At 40.0% G+C, this 16,215-nt stretch overlaps 2 long non-coding RNA genes across 3 annotated transcripts in view; one reads left to right on the top strand and one right to left on the bottom strand.

Moving 5' to 3' along the window:
* The window catches only part of LOC113902456, a 220,785-nt gene that overhangs the window by 101,648 nt on the left and 102,922 nt on the right, over positions 1–16,215 (bottom strand). The window lies entirely within an intron of this gene.
* Positions 6,593–10,146, top strand: LOC113902457. The gene is made up of 4 exons (XR_003513829.1): positions 6,593–6,792; positions 7,742–7,852; positions 9,001–9,172; positions 9,479–10,146. It is a non-coding gene; the product is annotated as an uncharacterized LOC113902457 (long non-coding RNA).

Below are 16,215 nucleotides of genomic sequence, written 5' to 3'. Positions count from 1 at the left end.
ATTATGTTTAGTAATGTAATGTAATCATGATTAGTCTCTTGTACTTCTGATGACAGGAAAATAACTCAGTACTCTCTGAGGGGCAGTCAACTAACTTCACTTACAACACTTTGCATTAGTGTCTTTTTTCACTTTCTTTCTTCCCCTAAATGGAATGATTTCTTTTTTCAGTTATGAAAAGGATCATTTTCCTTATGAGTGAAAAATTTTGATTTTGAATTGTTACTTACCTATCTTCTAAAAATGTTCTTATAATCTTGAGTGCAGAAGACACTCATCATTTAGAGAAATATTTGCCCCAAACATTGCATAAGGCAGTCTAATTAGTATCTGTAGTTTGAGCTCCTCTGATGAGTATAGAAACAACAACATTTAGAAGCAGATTCAGGGGTAAGCTAGTGGAGGTGATGGAATTCCAGCTGAGCTTTTCAAATCCTAAAAGATGATGCTGTTAAAGTGCTGCACTCAATATGCCAGAAAATTTGGAAAACTCAGCAGTGGCCACAGGACTGGAAAAAGTCAGTTTTCATTTCAATCTCCAAAAAAGGCAATGCCAAAGAATGTTCAAACTACCACACAATTGCATTCATCTCACATGCTAGCAAAATAATGCTTAAAATTCCCCAGGCCAGGCTTCAGTGGTATGTGAAACATGAACTTCCATATGTTCGAGATGGATTTAGAAAAGGCAGAGGAACCAGAGATCAAATTGCCAACATCCATTGGATCATTGAAAAAGCAAGAGAGTTCCAGAAAAACATCTTCTTCTTCTTTACTGACTATGCCAAAGTCTTTGACTGTGTGGATCACAACAGACTGTGGGAAAATTCTTAGAGAGATGGGAATACCAGACCACCTGACCTGCCTCCTAGAAATCTGTATGCAGGTCAAGAAGCAACAGTTAGAACTGGATATGGAACAACAGACTGGTTCCAAATAGGGAAAGGAGTATGTCGAGGCTATATATTGTCAACCTGCTTATTTAACCTATAAGCAGAGTACATCATGTGAAATGCCAGGCTGGATGAAGCACAAGCTGGAATCAAGATTGCCGGGAGAAATATCAATAACCTCAGATATGCAGATGACACCACCCTTATGGCAGAAAGCAAAGAACTAAAGAGCCTCTTGATGAAAGTGCAAGAGGAGAGTGAAAAAGTTGGCTTAAAACTCAACATTCAGAAAACTAAGATCAAGGCATCCAGTCCCATTGCTTCATGGCAAATAGATGGGTAAACAGGGGAAACAGTGAGAGACTATTTTTGGGCGGCTCCAAAATCACTGCAGATGGTGACTGCAGCCATGAAATTAAAAGACACTTGCTCCTTGGAAGAAAAGCTATGACCAACCTAGACAGCACATTAAAAAGCAGAGACGTCACTTTTCCAACAAAGGTCCATCTAGTCAAAGCTATGATTTTTCCAGTAGTCATGTATGGAAGTGAGAGTTGGACTACAAAGAAAGCTGAGCGCCGAAGAACTGATGCTTTTGAACTGTGGTGTTAGAGAAGACTCTTGAGAGTCCCTTGGACTGCAAGGAGATCAAAACCAGTCCATCCTAAAGGAAAGCTCCAATACTTTAGCCACCTGATACAAAGAACTGACTCATTAGAAAAGACCCTGATGCTGGGCAAGATTGAAGGCAGGAGAAGAAGGGGACAACAGAAGATGAGATGGTTGGATGGCATCACTGACTCGATGGACATGAGTTTGCTTAAGCTCCAGGAGGACAGGGAAGCCCAGTGTGCTGCAATCTGTGGGGTCACAAAGAGTCAGACATGAGTGAGTGACTGAACTGAACTGAACTCAGGGGTATGGTCCTGTGAAGCCTACAATGCAATGAATAGTAAATAAATTTTATTAAAATAGGCATTTAAAATTACTATGATCAATAATAACCTATGTGAAATATCCCACTTAATTTTATAAGCTCTCTTTATGTAATTGACACGACTGCTTTGTTCTTATTCTACAAAAAACCATCACAGTTTGATTCCTAAACCAAAGATTCTCAGAATAGTCCTAAATGTTTGCATGGCAGTTTTACAGGTTGATTTGTTTCTTGAAAAATAACTCGGTAGCATGAAAAGTGGATAAAGATCGGGCATACACATTTTTTATTGTCCATATGATTTCCACTCGAGTGAATGTGTATATCAAGTTTAAGACCTCTGGTGAGCATTCTGATGTGCTTAAACAAGAACATACGTTATTGAGAAGAATCAGATTTTTGAAACCTAAGGGTTCGAGAACATTTAAGTTCAAAAAATCATTCTGGGTTGTCAACAAGTCAGAGTATGACCCATGTTGATAGCGATCCTTATATCCCCTAAATAGAGAAAATAGATGTGTGAATTCAGACCCACAGGCACGCACCGATACCCCAGACCGATGCGGATATAGGCAATCCTTTATGTCTGTTCTGACTTTGGCTTTTGCAGCTGCTGTTTTCTCAGTGTTGTCTCCGGGGCAGTTTCCTGTTGCCATAGCTGATGGCCTGCCCACGCCTGCCTGGGCCTTTCAAGTGTCAACACTCCCAGGCCGGCTGCAGTGGTCAAATGCTTGTTAATGAGATATAGCAGCTGGGTAGGGGTGAACCACTGAGACGGATAAAGGAATGCCTCTGGTGCAGGAAGCGATGCCTTTTGAATCTTTTCAACAGAGTGAAAGCTTTCAAATCAAAGAGGGTATGTTGTATTCATTAATAAACCCAAGTTCCCATGCAGTCACATTAAAGCCAGCAGTTTAACTTTGCATCAGACAGGTGAATTTCCCCCGATTTTACCATGAAAGACAGTGAGCAAGAAAACAAGGCTTGAGCTTGGAACAAAGCAGGACTTCCTCATCTGTGGGGCTGAGCGGACTGCTAAGCCAAGCAGGGGTTGCTGCATTTATTTTCAATTTGTCCTTCTGTCCGTGTATTTGTGAGTGTGTGTGTGCACACGCACGCGTGTGTGGTTCAAAGCTCATAGCAACCACTCCTGCTCACTTCTCTGGAGTCATTTAGCCAGAGCATTTCTATTTTTTTCCTCTTTCTTTGAAAACCTGACTTCAAAAACATAATTAACAACTCAACAACTACTTGTGAGGAAAAACACACACAGGCGTGGATGCCAGCCCATGTCACCTCTGTCACAGAAGGAATATATCTGCCCCCCACCCCCAACATCCTACCCTCTTCCCAACCTGTCCCTGAGATGGTTTCTCTGGGGGACTGTGGAAGTTGGCAGCAACATGAGGTAGCTCCAACAGCTGGAAGAAGGTGCAGGAGGGAAAAAAAAAATCCTGAAAGCATCTAACTTATCTAACTGAGGGAGTTGTAAAGATAGTGTTGAGGAAACTATTTTCTTAAGTGCCTTTGCTAAAAAATTGGACTCATAGGGAATGCAAAGAGCCACAATGAATAGATAAAAGATGGATTTTCTGTTTTAGGGTTGTTTGAGATAGTTCAAAATGAATGACACAATCTTGGAAGTGGGAACATATAACTTGAACCAACAGAGATGAAAAAATATTCTAGCATCTCACCGCCTCCATTTCTCCAACAGTCTTATGAGTTAGCTAATAATTCACCAGGGCTAACTAAGCACTACAAAACAAAGACAGTATCTATGCATTATCCCGACATTTCTAAGTCCAAAGAAGACTAGTTATCTAAGGAAATGAATAGAGGGGAAGAGAGGCATTCTTCAAAGTACTTCAGTGTTTAGTATATTCACAAATTGATTTACTATAGGTCTCAATTCTTAAAAGAAGGCCTTTAACCTATATGAATAAGAAATGGAAATTCCATTTATTGAATGCTTAGAAAAATGTCAGGCAACAAGCTAGACAGACAGTTCTTAAAAGATTATATCCTGGCATGCCAATAATTCCTCTAATCGCAGGACCTAATCTTACACTTTTTAACCCTCCATAGCATCTACCACATATCTACTACTTGTAGCTCTCTGGGTCAAACAGAATTGACAAGTAAGTAAATGAAGTCCGCCACTATTTCTGGTCATGATTGTGCTGAATATCTAGCCAATGGAACTAGAAAGAAGGGTGAGGATGAGGAAAGGAGCACAGGAATGATTAAAGACAGATGGAAAATTGAAAAGAACCAAAGGAATCCAAAGAAGCATTGCATTATTAATAACAACAAATTTAATAAATTTACTGAATTTAAAAAAAAAAAAAAAAAATATATAGATGTAATATAAATCTCTTTAAATGTTAAGATAATACCATGGGTGGTGGTTGTTCAGTCACTAAGTCATATCCTACTCTTTGTGATCTCATGGACTGTAGCTGGCCATGCTTCCCTCTCTTTGTCATGTCCACTGGGTCATGGACATGGATAATTTTATGAAACATTTTTTTTTCTGTTTTACTAATCAGGATCTTCAGTTGTGGAGAGTTTGTATCACATATCCAAAACCATAGTGAAAGTGAAAGAATTAGTCGCTCAGTCACGTCTGACTCTTTGTGACTCTATGGACTGTAGCCCGCCAGGCTCCTCTGTCCATGGGATTCTCCACGCAAGAATACTGGAGTGTGTAGCCATTCCCTTCTCCAGGGGATCATCCTGACAGAAAGATTGAACTCAGGTCTCCCACATTGCAGGCAGATTCTTTACCATCTGAGCTGCCAGGGAAGCCCCAAAACCGTAACTGATAGATAATTTTTAAAAGAACATTCTTTATCCTGTCTGCACCACCTGCCAAATTGCCTCCCTGGCTGGGCTGATTTTGGCCACATCACTCTGACCTATTAGATATTGTTTGGTTGTTTTTTTTTTTTTTTTCTTAAAGGCAACCAACCACTCCAGAATATTCAGTGCTATATGTAACTGCTTACGTGTGTATGGTGTATGTATGTGTTTGAGGCAGGGTAGAGGAATGCATTATTACTAAATAACCCAGAAATTCTAAAGAAAGTACATAATGGACTTCCATGGAGCCTGTATTTCACTAGAATTAGATTACAGGTGACTATGGAGTATGTTATATTTCATATTTTAAAGGGCATCTTCAAGCTACATTGGGCTTCTCTGATAGCTCAGTTGGTAAAGAATCTGCCTGCAATGCAGGAGACCCTGGTTCAATTCCTGGGTCAAGAAGATCCGCTGGAGGAGGGATAGCCTACCACTCCAGTATTCTTGGTCTTCCATGGTGGCTCAGCTGGTAAAGAATCCGCCTGCAATAAGGGAGACCTGGGTTCAATCCCTGGGTTGGGAAGATCCCCTGGAAGAGGGAAAGGATACCCAGGCCAGTATTCTGGCCTGGAGAATTAGATGGACTGTATAGTCCATGGGGTCGCAAAGAGTCAGACATGACTGAGCAACTTTCACTTCACTTTCCAAGTTACATACCTTGGTAGCACTCCAGAATGGGATTAGAAGGAATAAAGAATTGAGGAGCAAAAAAAGGGTCAGTTCTAGAAAAGGGCCTTGATTAGAATCCACAGAGCATCTCCTTCTGGAATACCTGTTGTGCCCAATCTCTCCTCTATGTCAGCTTAGGAAAAGTCTTTCTTATTCAATGCATGAGACCTAGGTTGAATCCCTGGGTCGGGATGATACCCTGGAGAAGGGAATGGCAACCCACTCCAGTATTCTTGCCCGGAGAATCCCATGGACAGAGGAGCCTGGTGGGCTACAGTCCATGGGGCCACAAAGAGTTGGACAAGACTGAGTGACTTATGTGAGTGTGTACACACACACACACACACACACACACACACAAGGACATTCTGTACAGAGAAAGTCTGCCAAAGCTTGACATTTCATATATACTCAAAAGACATCATCCAGTGGTTGGGTTTCTAAAGTCTCATCTCTTTCTGCCTTCACCCCAAGTCCTGAGTGCCTCCAAGGAACTGCTGGGTCTTTTCCTTCCAGCAATAATAACAATCTGAGTTATGTGGGGCCACAGCCTCTGTCTGCCCTGGCTTCCAGAAATTTGCCTATCTTTTTACTAGCATCCAGTCCAAGCCAGCCAGTGGTAAGTTGGGGATCCACCTGGAGCCTAGAGAGCTTTCTCCTGCCCAGGAAGGGAACACAGAAGCCCATATCCAAGCTCTGTAAGCAGCTCAGAGAAGAACTCTTTTGCCTGTATCCCTCTTTTTTTAAGGATCTTAGTAGTTCCTTGGAAAGATGAAATCCTAAGCAGTGCAAAATTATTGCAATTTCTATGTACAACAGGGAAACGCGTGCGCGCGCACACATACACACACACACACAACAGAAACCTCATTCCCAGAACACACATGCCCTTAATGTAAGTTTGGCATTTGGCACACTACTGCATTTGGGGTGGGGTTTTTGTTTGTTTTCTTTTTCTGCCTTTCCCAAATCACTCTCAATTTGCACCATATTCTCTCATGTCTTTTTTTTTTTTTTTTTTTTTACTAAGAAGGTTTTGACTGAAAATATTCCAAGTGACAAGTAAGTAGCCCCTTCTCAAATAAAACCTGCAATAACATGCCTGGATTACATTAAGGAATGCTGGAGGGGATCCCAAAAACCAGTGTTTGAACAGTCAACCTGACAGAATCCTAGGACACCATTGAAAGGGCTCATGTTACCTAACTGACTTAGAGCTAATCGGTGTAATCCACGTGACAATACATTGTCTGATTTGGGGAATCTGCTGCCTTAAGGAGAGAGGGGCAGACCCTAGGGAGCCCCTGGGAGCGCCCCCAGCCTCCACCCCAGCAATGTGACAGCAGCCGCCTTGCCCTCTGGCTCTGCTTCTGAACAATGTGGACCAAGAAGCTTCATAGAGTGAGATAACTTGGATTTATGGAGGTGAGTAAGCTTAACACAGAGACAAAAACAGGGAGCAAACCACAGAACGCGATCAATAGCTAATGTCCAAAGCCCAGGAGACAGAAGAGCCGTGAACCTCAGTTTCTTGGCAGGAAATCCAGATTGGTCTAGAAAGAAGCTTTGGGAAAGCGTTTGAACCAGTCTCAACAGAATGAAAACGTTTCTAAATGAGCTCTTTGACTAATTCTTCTCTTGGAAAATACGCAGACCAATTGAAGGGAAGGTTAAGTCTTTTAAGGGCAACTTAAACTTTCCTGTGGCTATTTAGCCCATTTCTGAGAATTAGTCTCAAGACTTTTTTTTCCTCCTTATCTGTTTCCCTTCTTCTTTAATTTTTTATTAGTTAATTTTTATTGCAGTATAGTTGCTTTATGTCTCAAGCCTCGTTAAAGCATAAGAATTCAAGAATAAACTCTCAGTAGTAGTGGATTGTCGCCTCCGGGATCTGGGTTAAATATCTAGGTAAGACAATAAATCTTAGTACCAACAACTGTATGTTCTGTCAAATGCCCTCCCACTCAAGAAAAATACTCCCAATATCTACTATTGACACTTTTCCTAAAGAACACTCTGGTGTGAGAGTCTGGTTTGAAACTGTTTGATCAGAAAGGAAAGTATGTGCGTTTACACTCTGGTTTCACTTCATGTCAGGCCATGCTGCCTATGAGAAGGCTGGTGGTACAGAATGCCACTCACCCTCCTTTATACTTACATCCCACAGACATGGGGATGTAACTTCAGAAAAACAAAGGATACTAGAGGGAGGAAGAGGAAGAGAAAGAAGTTGAGGATTAGAAGCTATAGACTACAGCTTCTACCCAATTTTGAGTGAGATTGATAATCTTCAGTGGCTTAAATAGCAAGATGGTCCTCTTGACTATCAGCATAGGCACCAGTTAGATTACTATTTCTTATCTCTTGTTCAAAGCTCTACTTCAAAGGACGATTATCAACTGTTCAAGTGGACAGCAAAACCTCGAAATGCCTTAGAGTACTCCAAAGAGAGGAAAATATGAAAGCATTCTTTCTTGAGGAAGAGGTAGGTCTGGGGTATGTTGAAGAGAAGAGAAAGAGGCTGATAATCCAGTCATGGTGCTCAAGTACTGATGAGTAAACAGACACTCAATAAGTCCCTGGGAAATTATGGAACTTAATTAGAAGTCAGAGTAACAGGGTATTTGGATGAAACTGTATTTAATTCTAACCTGGGAAAAGCTAGACATTGTAACATAGCAAAACCATTCAATGTATTCCAATAATTTTTTTTAATGATTCACTCATTCAACAAATATTTATTGAGCAACTGTTAGCTGCCAAGGTCTGTTGAGGTGTTGGCAAAACTGCTAAGAACAAAACAAGTGAGAATCCTGCCATCAGAGAGCTTATATCCTGGATATTATTACCATGTTGCTATACAATCAATTACAGACAACTGAGACTGCAAGGACTGGCCTTAGTCAATTATTCTGGCCATTTTTCTCTAATAATTTATGTCATAGTACTATTAATCACAGCTTAATTTGAATCTGTGTGTGTGTCTGTGTTTGAGTGGGGGTTGTTTTTGTTCAGTTGCTAAGGTGTGTCTGATTCTTTATAACCCCATGGACTGTACCATACCATGCTTCCCTGTCCTCCACTATCTCCTGGAGTTTGCTCAAGTTCATGTCCTTTAAGTCGGTGATGCTGTCTAATGATCTCATCCTCTGTGGTCGCCTTCTCCTCCTGCTCTCAATCTTTCTCAGCATCAGGGTCTTTTCCAAGGAGGTGGCTCTTCACATCAGGTGGCCAAAATATTGGAGATTCAGCTTCAACATTAGTCCTTCTAATGAATATTCAGGGTTGATTTCCTTTAGGATTGACTGGTTTAATCTACCTGCCATCCAAGGGATTCTCAAGAGTCTTCTCCAGCACCACAGTACGAAAGCATCAATTCTTTGGTGCTTAGCCTTCTTTCGTTCCAACTCTCACATCCGTACACAATTACTGGGAAAACCATAGCTTTGACTATATAGACTTTGTTGGAAAAGTGTGGGGGTAGGAAGGGAGTTTTAAATGTGAAATTCAGAAAATAATCACAGAGGAGAAGGTTATTTTGGGAAGATAGTTAGCCTTCCTGGAGGCACTCTGGTTTTTCCTTCAAAATAATAGTTTCTCAGGAAAAATAATTTACTTTCTAAAATCTTCTAGGACACTTCCTTCAGGATCATGTGTTCACAGTTCGCTCAACTCAAGGGAAAGGAGAATAACTTGAATATGCACCAAACACAGGAAATTTATAATGAGGACAAAATCCAAGGATAGAAGAGAAGCCTAAGTGTTGCTAAGGGCAGAATGAATCTGGAACTTGACTGTTTATCAGGTAGGAATTCTGCCAGATATTGTTTTGTGCATAGAAATAGACCAAGCATTACCTAATTATAATAAAACTTGAATTCAGAAAGAAGAAAGGCAGTAGCCTTTAAAAGGTAAATATAAGTTGTGACTTGTTACATTTTATAGGAGCTTTGCAGCAATAATAAAATAATCATCGGGACAAATCCTTATCTTTAAAGATAAGGATTAAAGGATTCAATACCGTATACGATATTTTCAAGTGCAAGGACAACAAGGAAGTTCTCTGTAGAAAATGCCCATCTGATTGAAGCACTTTCTTTCATTTTTCCAGCCCTGCCCTTGCGTTGGACTCTTCCTCCTGCTTTGCTTTCCAACACATTCTCTGGAGGTACCTAATAACTTTTGCCCAGGATTATACACTGATTGTAGCTGATTTGACTCTGTAATATATTTGTGTTATAAATGTCTATGTATCTGTTCTATATCCTCTTCCCTTCATACAGCACACACACACACACAAAGAAAAAAAAGGGAAAAAATCTCTAACAGATCAATTGCAGACTGATCCCACAGGAAGAAGCGAATGCTTTGATTTTTGTCTTAGGTAAGCTCCAGTACAAACAACGTTCAACTGTTCACACTCAATTTCAATTTCAGCCTTCTTATTCCAAACCCCAGATTGATGAATATTGCCAGGTAACATAAAGACTATGCCTCGCTTTTCTATAGGATAGATGCATCGATCCCAAACTATGTTTTAGCCATCTGCTTTCATTCAGTGAGTCTTGCTGTCGATGTGCACTGAAACTTTTGTTCCCAAAGTGATACCACTTTTTTTTTCCTTCTTCATATTGGGTCACTGTAGTAAAGGGAAACTAGACATTTTCTCCGTACAATAGAAAAGCCCCACTAAATGATGAACATCAAAAAATATCCCCTTTGAAAATTATTAAATCAAATAAACTTGTTTTGGTTGAGTGGTCAAAGGTCTGTATTAGAAGCAGCTACTCTTCTAGTTTATATGATATTTTAAGATGGTTACAGAGGTCTAGTGGGCTTCCCTGGTGGCTCAGATGGTAAAGAAAACGCCTGCAGTGTGGGAGACCTGGGTTCAATCCCTGGGTTGAGAAGATGCCCTGGAGGAGGACATGGCAACCCACTCCAACATTCTTACCTGGTGAATCCTCATGGACAGAGGACCCTGGCGGGCTACAGTCCATGGGGTCACAAAGAGTCAGACATGACCGAGCGACTAAGCACACTCACACACACAGCGGTCTAGTGGACACAGTGGTATCATTTTAAATTGTCTTGAGAATGAGGAAACACAAGGGATGTGTTCAGTTGACTGAAATGTGGCTAATGATTTCCCAGTGGATTGAGCCACAGATTATATAAACCACAAAGGTGATTGATGTGATCAGTCATCCCAAAATGTAGTTTAGCAATCACCAGCTAAAGTCCATGTTGCCTCAGCTGTCCCGGAACCTAATTGATTCTTGAAGGCACTGTTGAATTTCAGGTGTCCCTCATCTAGGAAAACTAACAAAAATCCAAACTTTCAAAACAAGCTACTATAAACTAATCTAAACGGCAGTAGAGTGTTCCCTGAAAATTACCCTTAAAATATGTATTATATGCATTGTTATTAGCAAAACTATGAATTGTATTCAATGCTTCTGTGTCACATTCGTTGTGTAAACGGATGGTGCGTGAATTACAATCTCAACTTACATGAGATATGAAGAACAGAAGTGATTGGAAAATAGTGTGTGTTCAAAAACCCATTTTGCACAAAGCAGTGAAGAACAAAGGCTAACCAATCTGACCCCAGCAGTCACAAATCTTGGAGATTGAACCCAACCATCAATATGTCTCAAACTTCTAAAATATCGAATTTTTTTAGCCACTACACTCTTTTTTAACCTATATACTGTTGACTTTAGGGTATAAATCATTAACAGTCATACTTTAAGTTTGACCTTTCACTTTCTTATCTAGAGAAAATTTCATTTTCAAGTATTCGATAATATGTAAAGTATTCAAAGTGTTGTAAGAGAACGTTTGGCCCATATCACCCAAGCTCAATAGCTAACAGTTGCTGCCACCTATAGGTCCAGTCTCAAGAGAAGGATGTAGGACCTGAAGAGGCTTGTAAGTTTCAAAGGCACAGTTCAACAGAGTAAGTTTTTAGGTTTTAGAGGGTTTTCCTCATAGGAAAACACAGTTAGAACCTTTGACTGTTGATGCAGTTCCCTGAAAAATTGCATTAGAAATGACAAATTTCATTGATTTCATCAACCATGATCTCTTTAAACCAACTCATGAGGGGCAGGAACTTTAGCAACCTCTTTACTCACGAAACAAGCAAATGAAACAAAATGAATCAAATTAACTGAAACTTAATTATGACTGCCATGGCTATACAATCATGGAAAATAAGTGACAAGGAGATATTTTCTATTGTGTCTATTAATATGTATCGCATGTGAGAGTCTGAATCTTTTTGGCTAGACACTTTAGCCATCCCTGTGATAAATATTTATAGTATAGTATAATTTCATCCTAAGGCTGAAAGAAAAGAAAAAATTTATATCCATAAAACAACTCAAACTTAAATCTCAGCTTCAGGATTTTATGTATCTGTAAAATGGAGATAGAAATGACCACCTTCAAATGTCATATTAAAGATTAGAAGACATTTTATTTTTATAGATCATCTATACATGCACATAAGCATATTGCTAAGTCACTTCAGTCGTGTCCGAATCTGTGCAACCCCATAGACGGCAGCCCACCAGGCTCCCTCATCCCTGGGATTCTCCAGGCAAGAACACTGGAGTGGGTTGCCATTTCTTTTTCCAATGCATGAAAGTGAAAAGTAAAAGTGAAGTCACTCAGTCATATCCGACTCTTAGCGACCCATGGACTGCAGCCTACCAGGCTCCTCTGTCCTTGGGATTTTCCAGGCAAGAGTACTGGAGTGGGTTGCCATTGCCTTCTCCACATAAGCATATAAACATTTATATTTATTCATTGAACATATATATATACACATATGTATCCATAAATATATATGTATAGGGCTGGCCAAAGTGTTCGTTTGGGTTTTTCCATAATAGCTTACAGAAAACCAGAATGAGCAAATTTTTTGGCCAACCCAATATGTATATACATATATATATATACATTCTCAATGGTTAGCACACAATATTTTATAAAAATGTTACCTTGGTCATACTGACCAATTTTATGATGTTTGCTAAGTCATTTCATAATTGGAATCTTGCTTCTTTGTCAAGTGAGGAGCTTAGACTAAGTAATTCCTAGATTCCTCCTGGGCTGAATATTCTACCATAAGGCATTTGATTTGGGCATCCTCTCAATCATGACCATTTGGACCCGTTTCTTTATAAGGGCTGGATAAATGGTTAAGGATCAATGTCCTCAATGTCGTGTGCTTCCTCTGTATTCTGTACTCGGAGACCAGAAGACAAGGAAAGTCTTCTGGACTGATGTCCATTTCAATATTCCTAAATACAACTGGCCTCCCTGTTAGAAGCTAAATCCGGTCCTCCCATTTTGGAGTGTTGAAGTCCCAATTCCCAGTATCCCAAATTCAACCCTATTGGGAGACAGGGCTTTTAAAGAGATGATGCAGTTAAAATGAGGCCATTCGGGTGGGCCCTAATCCAATCTGACTGGTGTCCTTATAAGAAAAGGAAATTTGGACACATAAGAGACACTACTCTGAAACACCTGAGACACCAGGGTGTCTGCCCACAAAGGAAAGACCATGTGGGGACAGAGGGACAAGGAACCAGAAAAAGACAACATCTGCAAGCCAAACAGAGAGGTCTCAAAAGGCCCCATGCTGAGAACACTTTGGTCTTGGGATTGCAGCCTCCAGATTATAAAAAGATAAATTTCTAGTGCTTAAGCCTCCCAGTCTGCAGTATTCTGTTATGGCAGCCCTAGCAAATGAATACACCTCTTGCCCTAATCTGTGACTGATGAAGTTACTTATGTTCTCAAATTGCTTATACTTCAACCAGAGAGGATAATGATTTCTTTTTAAGTTGTAAGATTAAAAATGATGATATGTATAAACCTACTCATGCCTATCACAAAGCAGTTGTTGCTGCTGCTGCTGCTGCTAAGTCGCTGCAGTCATGTCCAACTCTGTGCGACCCCATAGACAGCAGCCCACCAGGCTCCCCCATCCCTGGGATTCTCCAGGCAAGAACACTGGAGTGGGTTGCCATTTCCTTCTCCAATGCATGAAAGTGAAAAGTGAAAGTGAAGTCGCTCAGTCGTGTCTGACTCTTATCGACCCCATGGACTGCAGCCTACCAGGCTCCTCCATCCATGGGATTTTCCAGGCAAGGGTACTGGAGTGGGGTGCCACTGCCTTCTCCACACAAAGCAGTTACTCAAACACTAATCTTTCCCTTCCTGAATCTTGCCACTGCTGTCAAGTGAACTTGAACTTATAGAATATAATTTCATCTATTCTTTGTTCTTCCAATAGCCACCTGGCCTATGCATATAGAATTCAATGAAATATTTTAAAATAGATATTGATATGTAACATCTTTTGTCAAACTACATTCAATGCAATTAGCTATATTTAATAACATTTTTGCTGAAAAGAACAAATATATATGAAGTAAAAACCCTCCTTGTCACTCCAGACAGTACAAGTACTATATCTAGGTAAGTTCTAGGCTCTCTCTACAAAACTTCACGGATTTCACCATTTAGATACATTTAGATAAACAATTCAAAGTCTAAATGTCCATTCAAATCTCAATGTATCTGTGCATGTTTGCTGAACTTTCAGAATCAAATAGGATCGAGATCATCTTAGTATGTCTTTTTTTTCTCCTCCCACCTTTTAGCAAAAACTCAAACAAAAATGTTGGTGCTGCTTCTCTTACAACCTGCATCTTCCCTCTTTTCACACTCCATCTTCTTACATTGCTACCTTCTTATATTAGTATAGGGTTAACTCAGTATCTTCCTAACACAATTTTTTAAAAATTTACTTCTGTAGATTTTATGAACTAGTGAAAATTAGGGCTAATAAAAACCAAATCAATCACTATACTTGAAAACTCTACTCATTCAAGAAGGCAAAACTTTCAATAAGGATAGTCTGCTTACTCTTTTGGCCCAATTTCATAATCTTTTTATTTCTCCCTCCTCTCTTTTCCTCCAAATCCAAAACCCCAAGACTCTTCCCAGAAGCCCACTAGAGAAGAAAAATAATGAAAACAAATGTAAGTTAAACATTTTGCAAACTTTGGGAAATGAACTGTTCTGGTTCATTTCAAATTTGCTGGCAAAGATCCAGGATCATATAAGAACCAAGAGCACATGTCCACAGTGAAGAGTGGAGAGTGCACATGGCGAACAATTATCTAATTAAAGAGGATGCCAACTCTAGTAATCAGGCAAAATCAAGAATTTTCTTCATATATGACTGAGAGAATTGTGACTGCCATCACCCCACATTTAAGTTAAAAAAGTAGTATAACAAAGTTCTCAAACTGATTGCTGGAAAAAATAGATGACAGAACTTGAAAAATACTAACTTTAGCATAAGTGGTAAATACAGGAAAAGAGAGAAATCATTTGAAAGTAAATGTAATAATCTAGTTCTTTTAATGCCCGGTAGCCCCAGGTCTGGAGAAGGCAATGGCACACCACTCCAGTACCCTTGCCTGGAAAATCCTATGGTCAGAGGAGCCTGGAAGGCTGCAGTCCATGGGGTCGCTGAGGGTCAGACACGACTGAATGACCTCACTTTCACTTTTCACTTCATGCATTGGAGAAGGAAATGGCAACCCACTCCAGTGTTCCTACCTGGAGAACCCCAGGGACGGGGGAGCCTGGTGGGCTGCTGTCTATAGCATCGCACAGAGTTGGACACGACTGAAGCGACTTAGCAGCAGCAGCCCCAGCCCCAGTTCATTTCAGTCTCTCAGTCATGTCCAACTTTTTGCCCCATGGTATGACTATTTATTTGAGAAATCGCAGTAGAATAAACAAGGCAATTAAAAAACTAGAAGAGAACAGTTATTAACATTCCAGTTAGTATCTTTTGTGGACAGCATTAACCACCCCAACCCTATTCACCACTCCTTGTCTTTATACACTTTCCAATGACTGGCCTGTGGTAGGCATGTGGCCCAATTCTTGATGCTGTGCTGTGCTTAGTCACTCAGTCATGTCCAGCTCTTTTGTAACCCCATGGACTATAGTTTGCCAGGCTCCTCTGTCCATGGGGATTCTCCAAGCAACAATACTGGAGTGGGTTGCCATGCCCTCCTCCAGGGGATCTTCCCAACCTAGTGATATTTAAACAGAAGTCACTGGATAGGACTTTCAGGAAAGCTTTTAAAATATGTATAGCTACCTTTAGACCTAGAAATGATACAACTTCAGTTCAGCCTTTTGCTTTTATCTTTTCCTCCTTTGCATATCCTTACAAGATGCCAAAAAAAAAAAAAAAAAAATGCAGTAGGGCTCTCTTATGACCATGAAAAGATAAAATAAGCACAAGGAAAGAGACCAATGTGCTAAAGATAGCAGAGCCCCAAGATGCAGAGATCTTCTTTACAGGATCAACCCCATGCTGCCTATCCCTAGATTATTGCTTTAAGGGATGAATAAAAGAGGAGAGATAGATAGTTATTCATCTAATTAAAGAGGGAACCAGCTTTGGTAATCAGGTAAACTCAAAAATTTCCCTCATTTATGACCTGTCTATGGTAGCCATGTGGCCCAATTCTGGATAGTGATACTTAAACTTTTGTTTTTTAAGCTTCTATAGTTGGATTTTCTACTATTCATTTCTACTGATAACTACTAAAATATCCTTAAAGAGATTTATAAAGTAGTTCATCCATAAAAATAAGAACAAGTTGCTATGGAAAAGGAACAACCAGAGAACTTGAAAGAATTCTTGTGATTTCCACACAAGATTGCCAAATTAAAAAGGATAATAATAATAGAAAGGTTAGAGGATAGAGAAAAATTTGGAAACTTCCTGGCAGTCCAATG

This window comes from Bos indicus x Bos taurus, chromosome 12, assembly GCF_003369695.1.
Source record: "Bos indicus x Bos taurus breed Angus x Brahman F1 hybrid chromosome 12, Bos_hybrid_MaternalHap_v2.0, whole genome shotgun sequence".
In the NCBI taxonomy this organism is placed as follows: Eukaryota; Metazoa; Chordata; class Mammalia; order Artiodactyla; family Bovidae; genus Bos; species Bos indicus x Bos taurus.
The sequence above is the reverse complement of the archived record's forward strand: the minus strand, read 5'-3'. Positions and strand labels throughout refer to the sequence as shown.